Source organism: Tenebrio molitor, chromosome 4 (genome assembly GCF_963966145.1).
Source record: "Tenebrio molitor chromosome 4, icTenMoli1.1, whole genome shotgun sequence".
Taxonomy (NCBI): domain Eukaryota; kingdom Metazoa; phylum Arthropoda; class Insecta; order Coleoptera; family Tenebrionidae; genus Tenebrio; species Tenebrio molitor.
Genome location: NC_091049.1, coordinates 14,551,646 through 14,576,493, shown reverse-complemented (window position 1 = coordinate 14,576,493; position 24,848 = coordinate 14,551,646). Strand labels below are relative to the sequence as shown.

Below are 24,848 nucleotides of genomic sequence, written 5' to 3'. Positions count from 1 at the left end.
GTTTGAGCAAACCATGTACTGTCATACAAATTTTCATTCGTGTGTGGACAAGACTTGTATGTCATACGAATTTACGCAAACAAGTTTGACAAACATGCCAGAAAGTGTGTGTTGCTGACAAACTTGTATCACATACTTGCATGCGCAAGCAAGTCCTGCAGACAAAACGCTAGATGTATAGGGCCCTTAACAGATTGTTAATTACGTTAAGTTTACCGAGCTCCATATTTTTCCTTAAGGGCCAATTTTTTCTTGTCCAATGCTCTTCTTTAGCTCGGCTGTCCCAGAGACGTATGAAGCAGGGGAACTTAGTATAACCACTTTGTTGACTGAGTAGGAAGTTTACCATCTTTAAGTCCACACAGATTACCCACTCATGTTCGTGATACTTTATTTTGTTCAAAACTAATGAGATGTAATATTCTTCTTTTATTTAATTGTGTACTGTAAGCTATGGGTATTCTGGAGTATTCGTTTCCGTTATGCAGCAAAATGCACTTTAGACTTCGCTTTGAACTGTCAATGAACAGACGCCACTCTTTTGGTTCATATTCTGGTCAACCCATTTTTATCAACAAGTTTTCAATGTCATTACAAAAAACAAGATTGTCTTCTTCGACAAAATAACTCAATAACTCTTTCTCCCTTTCACGATAAAATGTTACTTTTGCATCCGGTTCAAGCAGATTTTTCTCTTTCAATCGTGAAGCTAACAATTCAGAGGCTTGTTTTGAGAGGTTCAAGTCCCTTGCGAGATCATCGAGCTCGTTTTGTGAAAACCGTTGAGGTGTTGATGGTGAAAATTCAAATTCAGAATCGTTTTCTGATCTAGTTTCTAAAAAATCATCATCTGCTGAAGTTGTAAAATTTGCTCAGCAGTTCTCGTTCTCGCCAAATTGTTGGAATTCCAATTTAAAGGCACTTCGTTTACCACTCTTCCACAGTCTTAAGTACTCTACACATGATTTACATACACAATTAGGAGCCCACGACTTGTTATTTTTATTCCAAAGGCATCCCAAAGTACAAAAAATAGGTACTTATGACAAAATCAGAAATGGTTTTCCTAGATTCTGCAAAAGTATACTGGCCGCATATGTAGCACAAATGTTGCGGATCGTTGGAGCAAAACCTCCTTGAAAAACTCATTACAACTGCACTTCCGTTAATAGTCGTACATAGTGATGACCAGTGTCCGGACGAAATAGTACCGAACAAGTCGACCAGTACAACTTTGCGTAATCCCTCGCTCGCACATTAACACGATTCAGCTGGTTCCCTGTTATTGAAAACGAACCAGCTGAATCGTGTTTATATGTGAGTGGGGTATTACGCAAAGTTGTATTGGTCGACTTGTCCGGTACTATTTCGTCCGGACACTGGTGATGACTGATGACCAGTGTCCGGACGAAATAGTACCGTACAAGTCGACCAGTACAACTTTGCGTAATCCCTCGCTCGCACATAAACACGATTCAGCTGGTTCCCTGTTATTGAAAGCGAACCAGCTTAATCGTGTTTATGTGCGAGCGAGGGATTACGCAAAGTTGTACTGGTCGACTTATTCGGTACTATTTCGTCCGGACACTGCTGATGACAGACCATAATATACCGAAATTCGATGTGAGGTAGTGTTGACAAAAAATCACAAAAACTCGAGCTGTTGATAAGATTCTGACGGTACATATAAAAAAAGGGCATAAAAAGCATTCACTTTTAGCCATTAAATTTTCGGCAACAGACAAAAAGTAAAATTTTGTAAACTAGTGTAATTAATTATGAATGGAGAAATATATTTCTGCAGGGTTGCCTATCAAAATATGGCCGCAAGTATTTTTAATTAAAATTAAATTAATTAATGTTTTCCAAATAATTTCGTTCACTTGTTTTTCAGATAAATTATAATTCATTTAAAAGAGAGACGTGTAAAGAACTTGAAAAGTTTGGGTTGCCATTTCTCATTTGGCCGCAACCCCTTAGCAACCGGGTGTAAACAGGTATAGGTACTCCGTACGGTGGTAGATTGCACGTTTTTAAATTCTAGTTCCAAAACATAAAGCAGTGAAAAATACTAAATTCTCCATCTAAATTGTTTCACGTTATGTAGAAAACCGTTGTATCCCTGCAGATTAATTCCCGCCAAACCAGTTTCTGTGTCTGTCTTCTGTCAAAAAACGTGAAATCTATCAGAGTACGGAGTATACCTCTCTGCTTAATTTATACGTTCATAACGTATCGTAATAAATTATATATCAGATTAAATAATTTTTTTTTCTTTACACGATGGAATACGGTTGCCTATGGAAAAGTGGCCACAAATAGGGGTTGCCAACTGTTAAAGATAGATAAGAGCGAAAGAGAGTTAGCGCACCACATCGTGCATCAGACAAGGATGCCAGCACTTCGTGTTGTGTTTTTTTTTAAATAAAATTACAACAATAAATGAGTGTATAAAAAAACTCGGTTATTTATGTAAAAGAAAATTAGGCAGGCAATATTTTAGAAGATAGTCGATTTTAATTGAGTTTTCTACATACAGGGTGATTTACGAGGAATAATGAGCCCGACGGAATAGAAAATGCAACCCACAATATCTTGCAACAAAAAGCCGGACATCGAAGCGGTAAATGTCCGGGTTTTTCTCCTGATGAATTGCGGGTTGCATTTTCTATTCCGTCGGGCTCATTATTCCTCGTAAATCACCCTGTATAATGGATTAGTAATTAATTAAACATTTGTATTGTAAAACAAAAATGTTATATACTTAAGTTGATTAATTGTATAGTATATTTTTATCAGTTATTTACATCAATTTAAATTTGTTTACTATTTAAAATGTTGACTATTATTTGAAAGCGTGAACTTTGTCTATTTATTATTCAATAATAAAACGAAGACAATATAAAAATAGAATTCTGTGACGATCACTTCCGGTAGTGACGTCACATGGAGTTTGACGCCGTTCGGTCGGTCGCGGTAAGCCTCGAGCGCCAGTCCCTTTTTTCGGCTGTAGTGGGACGCCACACGGCCGGGGTAGCTTCGCGGAGTTAAGCCTGGATTATAGTGAACATAACAGAACCGTAGCCGGATCCACTTTCCGTACCGTAAAGTTAAACTCTGTGCCAGGCAATGAAAGCTATTATAGTGGCCGCAGACCGTGCCGCATCGTATTGTTACCGTATGAAAGTTCGCCAACATTTATCTTATATGGGACGGGTACCTACGAAAATGGCCTTGAGCTGTAACAAATAGCCAATCAGAATGCAGAATGTGAGAGTGGAGTGGCAGTGCCTATGGCATATAATGAGTAATCTGTCCTATGGTGCCGACAGCACAGCCCACAGCCCGACAGTTGTTAAAGAAACAAAGGGTAAACTGTTTGACATCGGAAATTCCCGTCAAAATTTCTAACCTAGTAACCAGTAACCTATACCTATTAGTTATTTATTTAACGAGTTCGTGTGTAATTTTGGCTTTTTTAGGCATGAGTGGACCAGTTTAAAACTCGAGTGAAACGAGAGTTTTAAAGGTCCACGAGTGCCATAAAAAGCCAAAATTACACAAGAACGAGTTTAATACAACGTTTTTTTGTTCGACGAGCCCCTTAAAGGTTCCATATCGCTAAAAATCTTTAAAATTAGCTTGACGTTTCGTTTTGACAAGTTGTCAAATTTATCAAAATCCGTTCACAAAGGAGAAAATTCTCAAATTCTGACAGTGTTGAACCAAAAAATAATTTTATTGCCACGAGGTATATTTCTGGCTATAACAAATAACTAAAAAAGCAGGTTACTTTAATTTAACATGAGTCGTGGTAAAATTGTGGCAATATTGTTAGAATCTATTATCTTATATTATTTACGTTTTTTTTTTAACTTTTATAGAACAACCAAACCTGGGCACATTGATTAATCTAGTTGCGCTCGTTCCGAAATCTTGCCTTCTCTCAAAATAAAATCTTACTTTTAGCACTTATATCACTAAACTAAACTATATTTTGTACCTAATTTAGAATTTGTCATACTCTCGTGTCAAAAATGGATTACTCCCTAGGATTTAGGGATCCAATCAGCTTTAATTAGGTTTTCATTTCCACAATGCAAGATGTTGTTTCTCCACAGTTGGGTTAAAATCAGAAACGTTTTTTGTTGAAGGGATGGCTTTATTATATATTAATTTGTTGTGGCCCTTTTCTCTCGCGCCAATAGAACCACCACAGTTCGTTTGAACTTTCCATTTTAAACTTTTTACAAAATGCACTTAAATAATTTTGCAATTTATTTGACAATGTCTATTTAAACAAATGAATAGTTTGAAAAATCAAAAAAATAATAGATATCAACCGGGCAATATGAAAATAACTAGTGATTTAACCAACCTAACAACTGCAATTTTGATTTTGACAGTCCAAATGTTTTTTGAATGGACTTTATGCGAGAACAGGCATGGGACGAAATAGGAAGGACCCTATCTACTGAATATAACATTTTAGTGGGAACGCCTCTTCAGCAACAATGACATACGGCAATTCTATATCTGTTCCTGGAAGTTTTTCACTTCCCAACATTTTTATTTGCTTTGTTAAATCTGTCAAATATTTACTGGTATTAAATAGGTATTACATAAATTATTATTAATATTACTTTATGTCTTCTGGGATCTCTCTGGCTTCTCAATAAAATACGAATTGGAATAGCATAACCTACAATATTTAACATGAAATCTGTCAATACCTTAGGGGTACGGCAACGTTACGGGTCACTATAACTAGCAACGCATTTTTGCGAGGACGTTGCGATTGCGGGGAAGGGCACGGTTCGGGATACGGAAGCGTTCCGGTCACTATAATCTAAGCTTTACGGTATTTCCGGGGGTCGGCTGTCAGGGCGCGGGAAAGGGGAAACCAAAACAAATAACAGTCGCTAAAACCTTTATTTCCAAATGACTTGGAGGACCAGGTCCGGCGAAATCCTCTGGGGATGGTGTCCGTGACCTGGAGCGCCTGGGGGATGTGGACGGGCTGGTCGCGTCTCTCTCCGGTGGAGCGTCCTTGGTGTAGAGGTTTGTACTGTCACCGGGCACCGTTTACGTTCTGGTTTTGCTAGTGTAGCTTAGTCCCAACTTCTCTAAAAAATAGGCGGCGCCGGCCGAGAAAAGTCAAGTTAGTTTTTACACTCAACAAGCGTCGTGTCATTTCACTCCTCTCCCCAAAAAAACGAGACTGCGGCCCTTTTCAGAGCCTGGCTCCGGTAAAAGTGAGCTGGGCTACGAGACGGCGATCTTCGTCGACGGAAGAACGCTTCGAGAGACGGGACGAATCGGCTCTTGTGGAAGTCGTTCCGACGAAGCAGAGGCATCGGTCGACAAAACGACACCGGTCCCGATCATACCTCGAGGGCCGGTGGTAACAGTACTTACTTGTTCTGGACGGACCGGCTTCACCAGTGTTGCCAACACCCTCAGTCGAATTTACGGTACGAATATAGTGAAAATTATCGTATATTGGTTCAAATTATCGTATCCCTAGTATCATTTTAAAATGAACCGCGAAATCGTTTCGCAGCAAAAAAAAGAGCATACATTTTTGAAGCAAATAACAATCAAAAATAGAAATAGTACCTTTATTTACTTTTTAACGAAAAAATAGAAAACAAACTCTAAATAGATAAATTTAAGTATATGTAGGTACAGTTGGTTGCAAAAAAAACCGGAACTGTTAGAATGGAATTGATAACATTTTAACAATTTTTTCACTGTGTGAAACCTTCTTACGAGAGATAGGTTAGAGTTATGGTCAAAATTCAATGACTTTTTAAAAAATTATTTGATTGATATTGTCAAGTAAACAATTAATTGACAAATGGACAAAACCAAATTTACATTGGCAAATATTACATAGTCGCGGAATTGCATACATGAGCCGTGAAGTTGCCTCAGATGCGGCCCAAAATAAAAAGGTGCCTGGTTTTACAAGACTGGAATGTCTGTATTTTCTGCCTTCAATGACTTCCAGCGGCACAGTCCCATCAGCCTTGAGCAGCATTTCCCTACACATGTTGCAACCTCCATACTTATTTAAAAGCGATCTGCCAATGAAGCCAGCAATGTAGGCCAAGGTGGCTTTTGCAACACGCGATTTTCGATGATGCAGTTGCAACGTTGAAAAGTCAATGGTGGAGGTGCTGGCTTCAGACTCAATGGCAGATATTCCCGCAATTTCTTCGCCCGTCACGAAACATCTGAGTGCATCCAACGCTCCTGATGATTCATCTGGTTCACAATTGGCACCAGGCGAGTGACGTGCAAAAAAATTGTTAACCAATTACGTCTTGAATGACGCTGTAAAAGTTGCGACATCTGGAGATCTGTTATGCCGTCCATGCCCTCTAATGCTAGAGAAAAAATTCTCCAGGCAATCCTGGTTAACAGCACGAGGCAAAATATACTGTACTCTTCCTATGAGCTTCAGCTTTAGATGAATAAAGCCTTGTAAGGTTTTAATTAAATTGACGATGGATGGAATTGTGATAAATTTCTTCTTGTTGCTGTTGTAATAACATACGGTATTTAAAACTATTATAGCTGACCTCCAAAAAGCTTCATGTTCTGAATTTTGCGACATCCCGCCTTTCAGGGGTTTGCCTTGTGGTGCTAATTTTGTATTCCCATTCAGACTATCAAATAATTCATCCATAAATAGAATGAAGTCAGCCGTATGTTCAGCCTCTTCTGGCAGGTTGTATTCAGTTTTTGTATTTAAAATTATACACAAATTATAACATAAACATTGGTACAAAAAGAAAAATACTAACCCCATTTGCAAAGACGCTTCATCAAACCACCAACGGTATGGCTGAACACCTGGGCCATCAGTTTCACTTTCATTTTATTCATTTTGTTCAAATATATATGAGCATCTGTTAACTTTGGGCATAGTCTGATAACTTCCATCGAATCTAAAAGATACAATTTTTCGATGTGATGCCACTGGGCAACTTTCTTTTGCCCATTTTGTTTGAAGTGTAGATTCTTGGTCAAAAGACTATTGCGTATGCCCTTAAATAGATGTGGCACATCATACAAGGGAATTATATCCATCCCATTTATTTCAAACCCCCTGTAAATGTTTTCTGTCAAATTTCTTCTGCATTTTTCATCGGTATCTTTTAATAATGCATTAATAGCAGCTTGATTTGACCCTCCCTGATCACAAATCGTCGCTACCACTTCTATTTCTTGAGCCTTTTTTTATGACTTCCACTAATAACGATTTTAGTTTAAGGGTCTTTATTGGGTCATGACTAAATGTAAAACTGATTGCTTGTTTCCACTGCCGATGAATTTCTTTCAGCATGAAAACATTCGCATACTCAGCAATTGCAGGTGTTCGATTGTTACGCCCATAGTCCTCTACACCCTCAATACAATGAGTTCTTTTATTATAGGATAACAAGGGCCTAATTGAGACCTCATCAAAAACCGCGGCACAAAGACGGTCATTTGCAACCTTGATGTTGGTAACGGTGGCCTTTAAACTCTCCCAAATTTTTGTGTTTATTCCAGGACCGTATGGAATTCTATTTAACAAAATAGATAGTGTCCTCCTTGAGGGTAGCGAAAAAATGGATGACAATAATCTATATCCCTTGGGACTTGTCTTGTACAGTGACAGAGCCAGCAGTTTATCATTCAGAGTAAAACGACGAGCATATGGATTTTGCTTCTGTGTCCTGACTTCTTGTTGCAAAATAAAATTGTAGGTAGTTTCATTCACAGAGTCAATGAGTGTGTTGAAACAACTGCATGTTGCTACCTTTTCTGCATTTCGCAACCTACCTCTAAGACTTCGAATTGAATGTTGAAAGGTAGCAGTCCTTCGACCCCATTCGGCAATCAACTTGTAAAATTTCTTACAACGTGGAGTAAGATCTTGCTGACGACTTACATTCACCTTTTGCAGGATTCCGCGTCTTTTTGATTTAGCTAAAACAGAAATAAAGATGATGCAAGAGGTACTAAAAAGGTTCTGGTAGCTCCCTGGCGGTGTGCGGTAAATTTAATTTATATGGAGTAAATTTAATTCGTATTTAAAAACAACAGTTTTAAAGCGTATTTACCTGTTACTGAATCAATTTTGACTTCTTTTTGTTTCACTGCCGTTTCCATCACTGCACATATTGATGCTGGCAACAATGCTTCTTCATGTAAACATTCACTTTTTAATGTGCTTGCACAAGGCTCTTGTCCAACCTGTTGATATTCTCTAAATTTTGATGAGGTTGTCCCTAGTTCCATTGGTTGTAATGTGATGTGCTTAACTTTCAGCGGTTCAACATCACTCGTTTCTTGTACTTTAGCAAAATAAGAAAATAAATAGATAGTAAAATGATGATTTCGTTTTCACCTTAAAGTATTAGGACTCTAAAGATGTACTTTTTGTTCTACCGTAAGTCCCCGGATTGAGTTCAAAAGAGGAAAACCATTTTTATTTTTTATTTTACGCGAAAACTTCAGAGGAATACAATTTTTTGCTTCATTTGAAACCCCCATTTCTGTTATTAAAAAGTCTTCTTCAACACAGACGAAGACGTAACCTTAAAATAAAAGAAAATGCAGAAAAAATATTTTTTTTTAAGAAATCAAACGATAATTGAATGTACAAGTATTCTATTAACTCGGCCGTTTTCTCCACATAATTCAACCCTACATCGAAGTTTAAGCTTCTGAACACCCATGCATACATAAGTGTTGGGAAATTATTCATTAAGTTTTGTAATTATGTGACGAAAACCGGTCCAACACTGGATTAAATAAATTCTTTGTTCTAAAGACAACATTTTGAAAAAAGTTGTAACCTACCTGAGGGGATGGTCCACTGCCTCGGCATCAGTCGTAGAGTAATTTTTGTATTGGGGGGTTCCTTTTCGACAAAAATAGGGCGCCACGGATTTGGTTGAAAAAAAAGATTTAAAATTTTGACTCTGGGTCCAAATCCGAAAACCTCAGAGGAAAATTCCGGCAACTCAATGATACAAACGCATTAAAAAAAAACGTGTATTGATAAAAAATGGAAAAATGAACATGAAAAAAGTACTTTGATTTGTAATTGGAGTTGTAAAAATAAAATTGAGTTAATTTAGCAAACCGCTACCATTTAAAAGTAAAAATTAAATTTAATTCGATTTTTGACCCGAGAAACTGTCCTATATTGGAGGGCGTGGCCACGTGTCGTACAGGGCGTTGATTTACTACAAAAATATTTGACTGGTCCGAGCGAACAATCACGCGTAGTAGCTAGCCCTTCACAATTTTTTTCGCAAGTTGTTTTATAAAAATCCAGCGCACTTGCGCGTCAACTAAGTAGCAGATGAACGGAACAAAGCGTCCGTTCCTGATGGTAATTTTCCGCAAAGAATGAAAAGCTCTGACTGTAGTTGCTGCGGTGGTGGTCGCTGCCGGAAGCTGGATTCCGGGACTCCGGTAAGGGTGGCTTTTGGCGGGGGTGGATGCGCCTGCGCGGAGCGTTGTGGGTTGCTCGCCTCAAGGATCCGGCGGTAGCTCCTGTGGGACACGGACTTGCCTCTGGAGAGTCCGGGACACGAAGGCGTTATTTTGCGGTAGGTCGAAGATAATTTGCGAGAATGACGAGATAAGAAAAAAAAGGCCTGGGGAAGACAATAGAAAATAGCTGACGAAAAAAGGCGGAAGGTCGACGATAAGAAGGTTGGAGGTCTCACCTGAGCTTTTACTCTGGCCTTTCGGGAATTTGTTCTGCGAGATGTCCAGTCGTGGATTTCTCGACTGCGGCAGCGAGATTATAGCAGCTTCTTCCCTTTTGCGGCACTTGACGGTAATTCGACGGTACGTTCACCACGTAAACAAGCTTGGTGTACACGCAAAACGGGAAGAGAGCTAAAATCTCTTATCTCTCCCTTTTATTAACTCGGTGTTTTTGTTAATTCCACGTGAAATTGAGTGGGCCAATGGTGTACTCCGTATGCTGCGGTCGCAGGAAAAGTGGGGTGTTGGATTTTTATGAGAGAAGACAGTTGACAGACCAAAATAAACAAAGAAGTGAGGTTTAGTTAAATGAAATTGATGGAAAATGGAGAAATCAGCAAACCTTTGCTCGCTGAGTCACACGTAGGGAGGACAATGGGCATTTAAATTGAACTAGTTTCGCCCACGGACTAGTTCGCGGCACAAAGGAACGAAGGCACTCAAATTGAGGCTCACGGTGCCCGAGCGTGGGCCCCCAGGGTAAAGTTGAAAGGAACAAGGTGGCTAAACTACTCTGCTAGTAAAGCTGTTTCCGTAGGTGACTGTGGAATTTGGTTCTGACTTTCGGAAGACTCTTACTTCCCCCAAAATCACAAAGGGTGGCGATATTCTTCAGCCCTTCACCACAGGGCGATGAAGATGAGGAACTTTATGAAAAAAATGCGGAAATGAAAGAGGTTGATGGTGTGATTATATCAAGTATCCATCGAATTACCGGAAATGAGTATTTTAAACAGTTGTTTCTGAGGCAGAGTCAAAACTGTTTTTCAGCACGTAGCGCAAAGGAACCCTCAACACAAAAATCACGACTTTGGGATTTTTTGCCAAAAATGGGGCGCTTTAGCCCGTTACAAAGTAATAAAAATAATAAAAAACGAGGCCAATTGTAATAAAATGTATAACATAAAAATTAATTACCTAAGGGCCAGTTTCATAATAAACTAAAGTCGACTTTAGCTTAAAGTGACTTTAATGGATTGTTGCAACAATATGTTTCTATGGTAAATGGTAAACTTTAATGTTAAAGTAACTTTAGGCTGATTATGAAATTGGGGGTAAGTCCAAATTTTAACAGAAAATGTTACTTTAAGGATGCAGTACAATGTCAATACTGAGATTTTAATGACACAAATGGGGGTTTCAAATGAAGCAAAAAATGTTATTCCTCTGAAGTTTTTGCGTAAAATCAAAAATATTTATTTTTTCCTCTTGTGAACCCAATCCGGGGACATACGGTATAAATGATCCGAAAACCGTCACTTTAGAAGCCAGTATAAAAAATACATATACTGGGACATTTTTTTAACTCTGAACATAGTCCATACTTATTCCCTATGTTCAGTTTTAAAAAACACAGATCAATGCATTGTGAGTTGCTATGCAACCAACTATACCGCACACCAGCGATTTTGAAATAATGTTAAAAATTGTTCCGATTGATGCAATTGGTCTATCATGTGTTGCATTGGAAATGTCACGCACCTGTCTAATGTTCTGATTGGCATAGAATAACTGCATTATGTGTATTTCTTCTTCAAACAACTTGACATTTTTATTAATCTGTCAAGTACTTATTTTCGTTACCTTGGTTACGTGATTACATACATGCATTGACCTGTGTTTTTTAAAACTGAACATAGGCAGGCGCAGGCCCTGAGTAAAGCGAAATCGAAGTACGAGTACTTTATTTTGACCAATTTCAGTATTTTGAAATCGTCATAAACACATCATTTCTTTACAAGTCACTTTACTACAAGACAATTGAATAACTGTCCACTTTTTTTCCGTCTTTTGCTCATGTCGCAGTCATGTCCAGATATTTGATGGATTTATGGACTTGTTTTGCCAAACAAACCTTTACGAATTTCGAGAAAGGGTTGGACCGAGTTATATTTTTTATGACCCTTTTGTCACCACCGGTTGCCTGAGGGCCTAATCTGAAATATTATCTGTATTTCTCTATTTCATAATTATTATTGGGTCCTTTCAGTATTTTAAAGCCGGACCAAATTAGTCGAATGCGAAAGCGAATGTAACACAGCACAGTGAAAAATAGTGTGTGTAAGATGTTTTTTCAAAGTGGTTGGTGCCATTATTCCTGGAGTCGAAGGAGTGACCCATCACTGCCCAGCTGACAAACCCAGCCGTCTTATCCCGTTAATTACCCCATTTTCTTTGTATTCCGTTTAAAATACGCCATGTCCAAGGTGTGAGAGTATTGCTTTTATTTATGTCTACTTATTGTCTACATGTTACGGACTTTTCGTTTCCTATACCTATGTTTTTATTTCATAATTTTTTTCGAATCATCTAAATACACTGACCGGCACAAAAAACGACTCACTTCTCGACCCACTTTGAATTTTAAGTACCTACATAATTCATTGTCTTGAGAATTTTTTTTTGGTATTGATTAGTGCTATTTAAGTTATTCTTTGCCAAAGAATATCCGACAAACAAAACATTAAACACAGGAAATAAGATTTTAATGAAAAATGATAAAAGCTATTTTTTAGAAAAAAAATTATGTTATGAAAAATTGTTAAAATTTGAACAGTATTTTGAATTAGTATCTCGTATTGTCAAATTAAATCTTTTAACACGTAAAACAACCGACAAAAACACAACATGGAAGTAGCGCAAACTTTTCAATAATTTATTGAAACAAAACAATTCGGTTGCCATGGTGACCAAACCTCTCCCGATCATTGAAAGTATCCCAATTTAACCATTATAAAAAAAATAACCACAACTATAATTTCAAGATTATTTATTAAAAAATCATAATGAGTCGCTTTTTGTGCCGGTCAGTGTAGTTGAACATTCAAATGCAAGTATTATTGTATGAATGACAAATTGATGTTTTATACATTTTTTTCGTATAGAACAAATTTTCTGGTAGATAAAGTAAAATTCTGTATCCGCGCCTGAACATAGGGAATAAGTATGGGCTATGTTCAATGTTAAAAAAAATGTCCCAGTATATTAACGCACTGTAAAGTGGAACCAGAAATATAGTATTTTTATGGACTCTGGTCGATAATTTCTTTTACAATTTTGGGGTCACTTTTATTACCAACTTGAAGAGAGTTATAAATCTTCTATGACAGATGTTTTTGAGCCGTCTGAAAATGGACCATCAGAGACAAAGTTAGGTAGAGCCCAGTCTCGCGACGAGTGCCAGAAGATTATTGCCCTGCCATAACTGACCCTCTCAAGTTAATGTACTCCATCCCTCATAAAAACACTATATTTCTGGTTCCACTATATCAGTACTCACCACCCAAATGTACCCTCTACAATAAATTCTCTCGCGAAATGGATGTTGCACACGTAACATCTCCGATAAATTTCTGCTGCTGTCAAACATTGAAGACGAGCTGGCTTAATGTTCTCGATCCATCGTTGACATAAATCGGGATCTTTGTGAAAACGATGTCTTTTGCTTGCTTGGTTATTACATCCAGGAACGCAACACTTATTTTTGTATTTTATCTCTTTCATTTCCATCTCAATATTCAACTTGCACAATACTATTAATGACTCGAAAGTGATACCAGTCAACACTGAATCACAGAACCACGCGTTCTACCTTGCCTTAAACGGAACAAAACGAAAATAACGCTAAAGATTTGAACAATATCGAACTTAAATTCACAATTCTGGGAATTACCAAACAAATGGTTTTCAGTCGGTATAATCAAAGACAAGTGTTACCAACTCAGTAGTTATATAGTGCTGGTTCTGGCTCACTCAAAAATCACGTTTTAGACTCATGTGTTTTGCGTGACCTTCAACTGTATCAGTCATGTCGCGATCAAAACGCTAGTTTTAATTTGCGTTTGTAGTTTAGTCAAAACATAGTTTTTGATTCAGAGTAAATTATCTGATCATTACATCCGTTTTGGTTCCATCAAATACATGGTTTTTGATTAATGTAAGTAAGCGGTATTTTGCGTGACCTATATTTTTCCAAACAGGTGTTGTGTGTATGTGTTCATGTACATAACATTGAGGTAGGTAATGGAGTTTCATATCTCTGTGCGTGCATTGCATTTTATAGTAAGTAAATCATAAAAAATATTTTCAATCTAATTGTTGAATTCTAATAAAAGATAAAAAATTTGCATTGTTTGTGACTTGGAAATGTGTTTTGTTTGAGGGTAGGGTATTGCGTAAGAAATAGTGGGCGTTATTTTGTTAACAAGGAGGGGATATGGAGTATTAATTAAGGAAGATTTATCGTTTGATATCAGTTTAATATCAACAGTAAGAATATTTTGCTGAAGACTTTTAATATGAGTTCATTTTTGCAAAGTGTTAATGAAGCAACTTTTTTCGTGCCGTTTGTAAAATCAAGCCAGCTGGAAGTTAATAAAAAATTTCAAGTTAATCGGTTTAGTAAAGAGGATTCACAGTTTGGTAAACAAGTTGTGGTTGATTGTGGGGATTTTAAAACATCCTTACCCCAGCGTTTTACATCGCAATTCACTGAAGAGGCCATTACAACTCTCAACCAGGAGTTAAGAGACGGAAAAACAATTTTTATGATTAGTCGGGGGAACGTTGGCAAAACAACAAATATATCTTTCATTGAAGAATAAAGGTGACAACAATGAAAAATCAGAAGAAATTTGTTCAAGATCTGAAAGTAGTGAATAAGAAGAAAAATTTGTTATTATTGTCACATATACAGTCAATAAAAAACTTAAAATATTTAATTGCAATGTATGAAATTAATAAAAAAATTCAAAGTGTTAAAATATAAATAAACTTTTATAAAAGTGAATATGTGGTGTTTTGTTTGTTTATGAGTGGGGAATAAAATATTAATTAGATACGTAAAATTTGATTATTTTATCTTAATTAAATGACAAGAGCTATAATCACAATAGAAAAAACAATCAACAATGAAGAAAGTTAAATTTAGTGATAAAGTTATTATTCATAATTTAGATGACACTGATGACTTTCGAAAATCAGCCTGGGAAATGTATGCTAGAGATAGATTAAGGTTTCAAAAACGAATTAGTGAATTAAGGAAAATTATCGATCCTGTGTTAAATAATCTATTAATGAAACAAAAAATAAAGAAAGATGTCAACAAAACACTGTGTTAAATAAGAGCTACAGCATCCGGCTGTATTGGGTGAAATAAAAAGCGATGACAACAAAACATCACATGAAATAGGAGACACATTATCCGGTTGTGTTGTTTGATTTTTTTTATATTTTAATAATAATTTTTAATTGAAAATTCTCTGTACTTTAGGTTACAAACAATGTAAAATAAAACAAATTTATTTTTTAAGTATATTTTTTATTTATACATAAAACTATACACTAAAACACATTTTATCTACTATTTTTTCTAATTTTTCTAATTCTACTAAATTTTGTTTTTTTTTCCTAACTAATTGTTGCTTTACCACTAAATATTTATTAATTTTTTGAATTTTTATGTCAATTTTTTTATTAATTTTTATAATATCCTGGTACATATGCTTAACTTTAGTTTCAAATTCTTGTTGAATTTGATCAACTGAAGATTTTTCATCCTCCATATAAAATGAGGAAGTCGAGGAACATGGAGACGCCTCTGGAGGTGTTGTAATTGTTTTACCCTTGCCCTTGCCCTTGCCTTTACCCCTAGTTGGCGGCTGGGTGGTAAAGGCCTCCGCTTCCTCATTGTCGTCCACGTGTTCCATAAATCCAATCTGAAAATAATTAAGTTTCTATTATTAATAAAAATTACAATTTTAATAAATATAAACTTATCAATAATCGGAAAAATTTGAATAAAAAAATTACCTCTTGCAACAATGATTCGGAATCAATCAATGAAGGTAGACTAAAGTTAGTTTCCTCATCCTCCATAGGCTGTTGATAAATTTTATTATTAGTTATTAATTTAATAATAATTAAAAAATACATACCTTAATAACTTTATTTTGAAGGATGTTCACTTTTTGAGTAGACATTTTTTTTTTTCGTGAAATTACCAACAATTGAACAAATGAAAACTAGTAATTGAAATAAACAAGAATCATGATTTATATAATAAAAAAATGCAAAGTTTACAAAAAACCCCCACAATTTTTCTGCATGTGCCTTGGTCGTTTAAGTCTACCTCTAAATGGGTGGGGGCTAAGAGTGAACGAATGAAACGTCTTATGTGATAACGCCTAGATGAACAGTGGGAGAGAACGTTAATTACTCATTTGTAGCATAATTTTTTATGTTACCGCCCACAGACGTACAGAGCCATTACAGAATGATTTCTTTTGTATTTATTTTGAATGTGACCAACCCCCAATAAAAGTTGCACCAAAGAAGATGAATGCACCCTTAAATGAAGAGATTGAAGGAAAGAAAAATGTGCCAATTAACACAGGACAACATAAAATGTTTACAATTGAAAATGAATTAAATGCCGATATTGGCAAAAGTTTATTAGGAAATAATTTTGATTTTTATTTTGCTTTTATGGCTGTGTACATTTTCAATTGGATTGGATATTTATTGGTGATAACATTTTGGCACAAACTTGCAGCAAAATTTGGTGCTCTATCAGGATTTGGATTATCAATATCAAAGTGGACGTTTTTGATTCAATATTCAACAGACTGGATATTAAAAGACTACAGCTGGTTTTGTTGGCTTTTAATAATTTTAGGATTAATCGTCTGCATATTTTCATGTAAACGATATTTAAAAATAGTAAGGAACTGGGACATGCTGTCTGTTAATCAACAAATAACTTTAATTTTTAATTAAGTTTCAACCAATGTAATATTTATAAATGTCATGAATAAAATATTAAAAACAAACAATCCTTTAATTTTTTCTTGATTTTTATTCGTAATATGTATTTGTAATTTTTCACTATACAAAATTACATTTACAATATAAATTCAAACAGCAAATATATTTGAAAGGGTGGTTTAAGATCAAAAATAATAAAGGAAAAAAAGCTGCATATAGACGATTGAAATTAAATGAAACAAAATTGAAGTTAATAGAATCATAAAAATAACCTCAAATTATATTTTAAAGAAAATTTTTTGAAACTTTATTTCGTAAACGGTACGTTGGAGCCCAAAATAATAGAGGAAAAAAAGTTGCAAAAAGTTGTTATAAATCGAATGGTAAAAACTAAAAGTTGATTGATTCACGTGCATAAGCTCAAATTACAATTAAAGAGTAAAATTGTAAAAGTTTAATAGCGTTTATCTCAAAAACTATTCGTTTTATTGAAAAATGATCTATGTAAAAAAACATGCGCAAAGAAATGGAAAATCGATTTATTTAAATCAAAATTTTTTTAGGGTTGATCATTTTGTATTTTCTACACCGTTCAATATTTTTTGAATTTGAGTTTTTATTTAAATTTGTGAGTTTAAGCGATGAAGTTTGATATGCAACTCGATATGGTTCTGACAACATTTAAAAAAACTACCCTTAGCTTAAATTAATTTAATTTTGAGATAAAAATTTGAAATTAAAACCACAAGTAGCATTTTTTATGGAGAATTCAAGGATTTAATTTAAAAAATTTTAAAATGTTTTTAAGTGCCTTTTTTTGGTAAAAAAACATCACTTTTTAAAGAAAAAAAATTAAAAAAGTAACAATTTAAAAACATGAATTTTTCTAAATCCAACCATCATAAACATTTTAAAAAATAAAAATGTTTTAAGTGCCAAAAAGTATAAAATTAAAGTCATTTCCGCCCGACCAAAAACGGGGGTTAAACTTTGTTACTGATGTAGGTTCTCTTAAGATATGTCTCATATCTGGATTGAAAAGTCAGGACTCTTTTTTTTTTTTTTTTTTTTTTAAATAGGGGTGTTATATGGTTATTTAATAATAATAACAAAGATAAAAGTATAAACATTTATTTATTTATTCTCAAATACATTATTTTCATCGCAATCATCCCAATTTTCATCATCGGGAGTGTAATTTACTTGAGGGATGACAATTTTTGGTCTCTTCTTCATTTCTTCCCATAATCTTTGCCGTTCCGCAGCACCCTCTTTCCACTTGCGGTCCATGTCTTTCATGTACTCCTCACGATGAGCCTTGTACATGTGGATCGACAAACGATGCTCCAAGCATTTATGGAAGGGGTTGTAGGGACATTGAACAATTCCTTTAAAATAATAAATATATGAAATACAGTTTTATATTAAAAAAAAAAAACTTACCATTTTGATTATTGTAACTATCAAAATTTTGGAAATTCATGGTTGTAGTACTCGCAAGTTGACAATTATCAAAGTGTATAAAACTAAGCCAATTACTGCTATATTTATTTCAATGTCCCCACTCTTGTTACATCCCTCTTTTTGTCTCCCACCAACTTTTAAAGAAAGAAACATTTTGCTTATCTTCGGCAAAATATATCCCAATTTATTTTTACTTTAGGTAATTAACATGTTATCACCATTATTTTATTCTTTTTATTTCACTATAAATAAGAATCTTTTTTTTGAATATTGACATTGTTTGTGCAGCTTCTTTATTAAACTTCAATGGAAACCGTCACACGTTTATGTAAAAGAGTCTTAAAAGTGGTACGTGAATATTTCTCAAAATTAAAAACTATAGATGAGTTAAATAAATTTCAAATTCATATAAATAATACAATCAAAATTGTTAATAAAGCAATAAAAAACAAATTGCATAAAAATAATGTTTTAGAGTCACTTCATTCTTTAGAATCTAGTTTATCATATTTAAAATATTATCGTTTAAAATTAAAAAAACTTAAACAAAATTTAATTTTGAAAACGGGAGGAAAACTTTCAACTAATTTAAATCGAAATTGCTCTAATGTAAAATGGGAAAATATTGAATCAGCTTTTAATGGAAGAATTCGTACTGGTTTTATATCAACATTAAATATAAAAGACCCTTTAATTTTTTTCAATAAAGCTTTTAAGTGTTTTTCAATTAAAATTAAAAAAATCTTAAAGGAGTCTATGATAAAAGTGAATGTTATTTTCTCCGCTTATTTCATAAAACCTCAAACTGGTGAAATTGACATAAAAAGCTTTTGCACAAAAAATGTTCCAATTGACACTTCAACTAATTTAAAACGGTGGTACAAAGAAAACGTTACCGATAAATTAATGAATGAATTAGAAGAGTTTGCAGAAAAGGATTCTGGATGGGCTCTTCATGAAGTTATAGGGCTTAAAGTAAATATTAACAGGTATGATCCATTAAAGATAGGTTTTTCAACGTTTGTAACTGTACCAAATTTTATTAAAAAAAAACATGCAGTAATTAATGTTGAAAATGATGATAATTTTTGTTTTTTATGGTCAGTTGTATCTGCTTTGTATCCTGCAAAGAAAAACGCTAATAGAATTTCTTCTTATCCACATTTTAAAGATGTGTTAAAATATCAAAATATCCAGTTTCCAATTACAATTAAAGATGTTAGAAAGTTTGAAAAACATAACAATCTTGCCATTAACTTATATTATTTTGAGCGTTCAAAAATTTTGCCTTGTTCTTTAAGTTCACAAACACATAAAGCTGATATTAAAGTTATCAATTTATTAATGTTGCCAATTAATACTAAACCAAATTTGTCTTTTGCTTCTAAAAAGTCCTTACTTTATCACTTTGTGTGGATTAAAAATTTATCTCGTTTGTTATCTAAACAATTATCAAATCATAATAATAAATGTTTTGTTTGTGAGAGATGTTTAAATTCTTTTACCACTGACAATCTACTCCAAAATCATTTGCGTTATTGCCTAAAGTCAAATCAATGTTGTGTCAAATTACCTGATGAAACAAAGAAATTTTTGCAGTTTGAAAATCATTCTTATAAAGAAAAAGTTCCCTTTGTTATATACGCAGATTTAGAAAGTATTTTAGAAAAGGCATCAGACAATAATTACTCTACCAAATCTAATTCTAAAATATATCAAAATCATGTTGCATTTAGTGTAGCCTATTATCTAAAATGCTCTTATAACGATTCATTCTCTAAATTTAATATTTATCGTGGTAAAGATTGCATTCAGTGGTTTGTTAAAGAGTTGGAAGAAATTTCACAGTTTTGTGATGAACAGCTTAAAATAATTTTACCAATGACAACAATAACAACAACAACAACAACAACAACAAATGACAATTGTCACATCTGCAAACAAACATTTCAACCAAACCAAATGAAAGTACGAGATCATAATCATCAAACAGGAGAATTTCGTGGTTTAGCGCATCAAGCTTGTAACTTAAATTATAAAGATGCTCATTACATTCCTGTTGTTTTTCACAACTTGAGTGGATATGATGCTCATTTTATAATTAAAGAACTATCAACACAGTTTCAAGGAACAATCAAATTGCTACCTATAAATAAAGAAAAATACATTTCTTTTACTAAATATGTTGCAGGCACAAATGTATCTTTACGATTTGTTGATTCTTTTCGTTTTATGTCTCAAGCTCTAGGAAAACTTTCATCAAATTTACAAAACGAACAAAAATCTATAACAAAATTATTTTGTAATACCGAAGAAGAATTCTTGTTATTAACAAAAAAAGGTATATTTCCTTATGATTACATTGATTCATTTGAACGTTTAGAGGAAACCGTTTTACCTTGTAAAGAAGCATTTTACAGTGAACTTACTGAGGAACCTATTAGTGACAGCGACTATTATCATGCTAAAAAAGTTTGGGACTGCTTTCATATTAAAACAATAGGAGAGTATGCTGATTTGTATTTAAAGACTGATGTTCTTTTACTTGCAGATGTTTTTGAAGCTTTTCGTGATACATGCAAAAAAACATATGATTTAGATCCTTTACATTACTTTACTACTCCCGGACTTACATTTGATGCTATGCTCAAAACCACAAATATAACATTAGAACGTTTGATGGATATTGATCAAATATTATTTATAGAAAAAGGAATAAGAGGTGGTGTATCACAGTGTTCAAATAGATATGCAAAAGCAAATAATAAATATATGAGAGAAAATTTTATACAAAATTTAGACAGCAAGTACTTAATGTATTTTGATGTGAATAATTTATATGGTGCAGCAATGTCAGAATATTTGCCATATGGTGAATTTGAGTTTTTAGAAAATTTTAACATTCAACAAATATTATATACCTCCAATACTTCTCAAATTGGTTACATACTTGAATGTGATTTAGATTATCCCATTTGCATACATGATATGCATAGCGATTTACCATTGGCGCCTGAACATATGGTGCCACCAAATTCTACATCCAAAATTAAAAAACTGCTTTTAACATTATTTCCAAAAAAAAATTATATTATTCATTATAGAAATTTGAAAATGTATTTAGACCTGGGAATGAAATTAACTAAAGTTCACAAAGTTTTAAAATTCAAACAATCACCATGGCTTAAACAATATATTGACTTAAATACCAAACTCAGGCAACAGTCTAAAAATGATTTTGAAAAAGATTTCTATAAATTAATGATTAATGCTATTTATGGTAAATGTATGGAGAATGTTAGAAAACATAGAGACATTCGATTGGTAACGAAATGGGATGGAGGACGCTGGGGACTACGCGCATTAATTTCAAGACCTAATTTTCATAGCTCCATTATTTTTGATGAAAATATTGTTGTTGTTGAAATGAATAAATTAGAAGTTTATCTGAATAAACCAATATACGTTGGTTTTAGTATCTTAGATATTTCGAAAACTTTCTTATATCATTTTCATTACAACTATGTTATTAAAACCTTCCAAAACTCTGCAAAATTACTTTATACCGATACTGACAGTTTAATCTATGAATTTAAAGTTTATGACATATATGAATATATTAAAAAAGATTTTCATCTTTTTGATACCTCAGATTATGAAACTAACAATATTTATAACATTATACAAAGAAACAAAAAAGTACCCGGCCTTATGAAAGATGAAAACAATGGTAAAATTATGTTAGAATTTGTTGGTTTAAGATCAAAAATGTATGCTTACACTGTAGATGACGATAAATCAAAAGAGTATTTAGTTAAAAAATCAAAAGGATCTACAAAATCTTCAATAAAAGCCATCACATTTAATGATTATAAAAATTGTTTGTTCGATCAAACAATTTTAGAAAAAGTGCAAAAGTTAATAAGATCTAAAAACCACAAGGTATCATCTATCAAACAGAAAAAAATTGTCTTAAGTCCATTTGATGATAAACGTATTCTTAATTTTGATACAACTGACACTAAGCCTTGGGGCTATATGTATCAAGCGACACCTAACAGAGAAAAAGAAGAAGAAAATATTAATTATGAGTAAAGTACATATGTGTACATAAGTAAATAATGGAAGGGATATCAACTACAAAATGAGGTACTGCATACAAACTAGCAACACAAATAATTTTATTTTATTGTTGTTGCAGTGCTAACCAGTGTTTCCAAGATGGATCTTTTGTTACAAATCAAAATCGAAGCCCAAGATGCTCTACAGAAAATTTATATGAAACATTTAAATAACCTGATCCTGTATGAAGACACTCATCAAACGAAACTTAAACTTTTTACTCTGATGAACCGAGAAGACTTTATTATTCCAAGTGAAATTTTTCCAAAAATGTCTCTTTACATAAAAAATGCTAATGTTGAAATATTTGTAAAACTGTTACAGAAAAGAAAATTTTTAGATAAGTATGTACACACATTTGTAGATATCTGTAGGAAAGAAAATGTAAGTTTGCTTTCTTATTCGAAATTATATGCCTTGTTAACTGCTCATGGTTTAGAGAAAAATGTATCACATATTTATTATCTGTTAGATTTATTGTCCAACCACAATTTGCAAAACATTTGCACAAAGGAATTTCCATTGTTGAATATTTTGCAAAACCATCAAACTGTTGTATCATGCATTGATCAATTTGTATGTAATGTTTCATACATAGCTGACTACAAAAAGCTTCAGATAGCGATTTTGTCGTTGAAATTAAATAAAGATGTTTTATATAGATTTAAGCCTCATGAAAATGTTAAACACTCCCAAATATTACAATGGGTAAAGGAAAACATATTCAAAGGAAACAGCGATCCAGAGGCTCAGCTAGGTTGGACTTGCGGTCCAGACTCAGCGAGATGGCCATCAACAAAGCTCCAGGATTATAAAGAAACTTTGACTCTGTTAACATTATTATCATCTATTCAATAAAACACTTTTCATATTTTTTTGTCTTTTATTTATAAATTTTCTTACATAATTAAGGTGCTACAACTATTTATCTTAAATACTACCTAAGTAATAATAACAATAACTAAATAAATAAATAAATACATGGGTACCTACTTATAACCTATCTAACTAAAGATATTATGTTTTTAATTGGTATATATTTAGCTATTCTATCATGCAAAATTAAACAATAAGCAGTTGTTTTATCAGGTATATTTACACTTGTTTCAAATTCTATTCTAATATCCACTGCACTTCTTTTTAATTCTTCGTTTTGTTTAGAACAATCAATCACTGCAATTGGTGCAATATCTTTAAACTCTTTTGGAGTAAAAATAGGTTCACTTTCTTTGTAAAGAAAAGAATTTTGAAAATTAGTAAACATTTCATATAAGAGAGCATATTGATTGTTAACAAAATTTATATTTAAATTGTCATATGGATAATGTGTATCATTAAGGAAAACTTTAATATTTCTTAAATAACAATGATCAAAACGACTACAGTTTTTAGTAAGTTGATTTTTTCGATCTGTTTGTAATGCAAACATTACATATTGAGGTTTTTCTATAGCAGATTTAATAGCCCATGTATGTTTTTGTGTTTGAGGTAAAACTGGATATTCATGTAATTCTCGACTTCGAAAAGGAATGTACAATTCTTTTGCACTTTTAACAATATCCAATAATTTTAATTGTTCTTTTATTGTTGTTGTAATATGAGGAACTCTCCATGATATTTTTTCTAAAGACAATTTTACTGTCTTATCTAAATCATCATCAAGCAAAAATGCATTACTATCATCACTACCGCGACGTAGTACTAATTCTTGTCGAGCATTTACCAAAACTTTTTTAAAGTCTTCACACAAACCCAAAACCATGTGAAGTGGAATTATAACATCAAAACTACCACTCACTCCATCAATAATAGTAGATTGTTCTTTGGGAAACCAACCACTGTTTTGAAGAGCCTTACTTTGTGATTCGTTGTATGTTGCATATCCTTTTAAAACAGACGCAATTCCCGGATTTCTAACAGTATCAATGGAATCTCCTGATATTTCATAACATATTTCATTAAACAAAAATAAAATTCCCATGTTAACAAATTCAACGCTTGAAGGTGGTAAAACAGCATTATCTTTACCATACACTTTTACTTTTCCTTGAACATGTAACGTACTGTACCAAGGTAAAGTGTATATGTCTTGTTGTTGTATTGGAATTCTAATTTCATCATTGTTATTAAAAGAACTAGATGCATAAGGTGGATGAGTACGTTTTTCAGCATAAGCAATTGTCATATCAAACAACGGTGGTTCCTGAACATTCAGAATTTCAAAATTCATTTTGCTAAATTTATACTTTTACTCGAAATCCTAAAGATTTTAAAAACAAACGGTTTGCTGTAGTTAACACTTTCACGTTTTTCACTCGACTAGAAATTTTATTTGTTTTTGAGATATTTATATTTTTACCCTTGTATGCTGCACCAATTTTACTATTAACATTAAACACTATTCCCATTGCAGGATCGCTATTTTACTTTACGCAAATGCAACCTTACTGTTAGCACTTCTCCTCTAAAATTGACAATATTTCCATCTTGATCAGTTATTTTAATTGTTATCTCATCTATTTGTTTAGTGTTAACTGGTAGATAAATAACACTAGAAGGTGTTTCTATTATTTTGTATCCAGGAGGTACACAAGGAAAAAATTCATGAATAACATGCACTTCTTTACCATTGCGATACGCACCAGATACAATATTACACTCCACACATAATGCATTTACTTTGAATATTTTACAAGGATTATCTGATATATGTTTTT

The 24,848-nt window shown here is 33.4% G+C and overlaps 2 long non-coding RNA genes and 1 pseudogene across 2 annotated transcripts; 1 reads left to right on the top strand and 2 right to left on the bottom strand.

The window, feature by feature from the left end:
* Window positions 1–4,931: 4,931 nt before the first annotated feature.
* LOC138128151 (uncharacterized) lies at window positions 4,932–7,354 on the bottom strand (annotated as a pseudogene).
* A 7,266-nt stretch (window positions 7,355–14,620) lies between these two features.
* LOC138127681 (uncharacterized) lies at window positions 14,621–18,128 on the bottom strand. The gene is made up of 3 exons (XR_011158336.1): window positions 17,989–18,128; window positions 15,592–17,933; window positions 14,621–15,497 (listed from the first exon to the last, which is right to left on the bottom strand). It is a non-coding gene; the product is annotated as an uncharacterized lncRNA (long non-coding RNA).
* Window positions 18,129–22,015: 3,887 nt separating this feature from the next.
* Window positions 22,016–23,005, top strand: LOC138127682 (uncharacterized). Its single transcript, XR_011158337.1, has 2 exons — window positions 22,016–22,158; window positions 22,211–23,005. It is a non-coding gene; the product is annotated as an uncharacterized lncRNA (long non-coding RNA).
* Window positions 23,006–24,848: the final 1,843 nt, after the last annotated feature.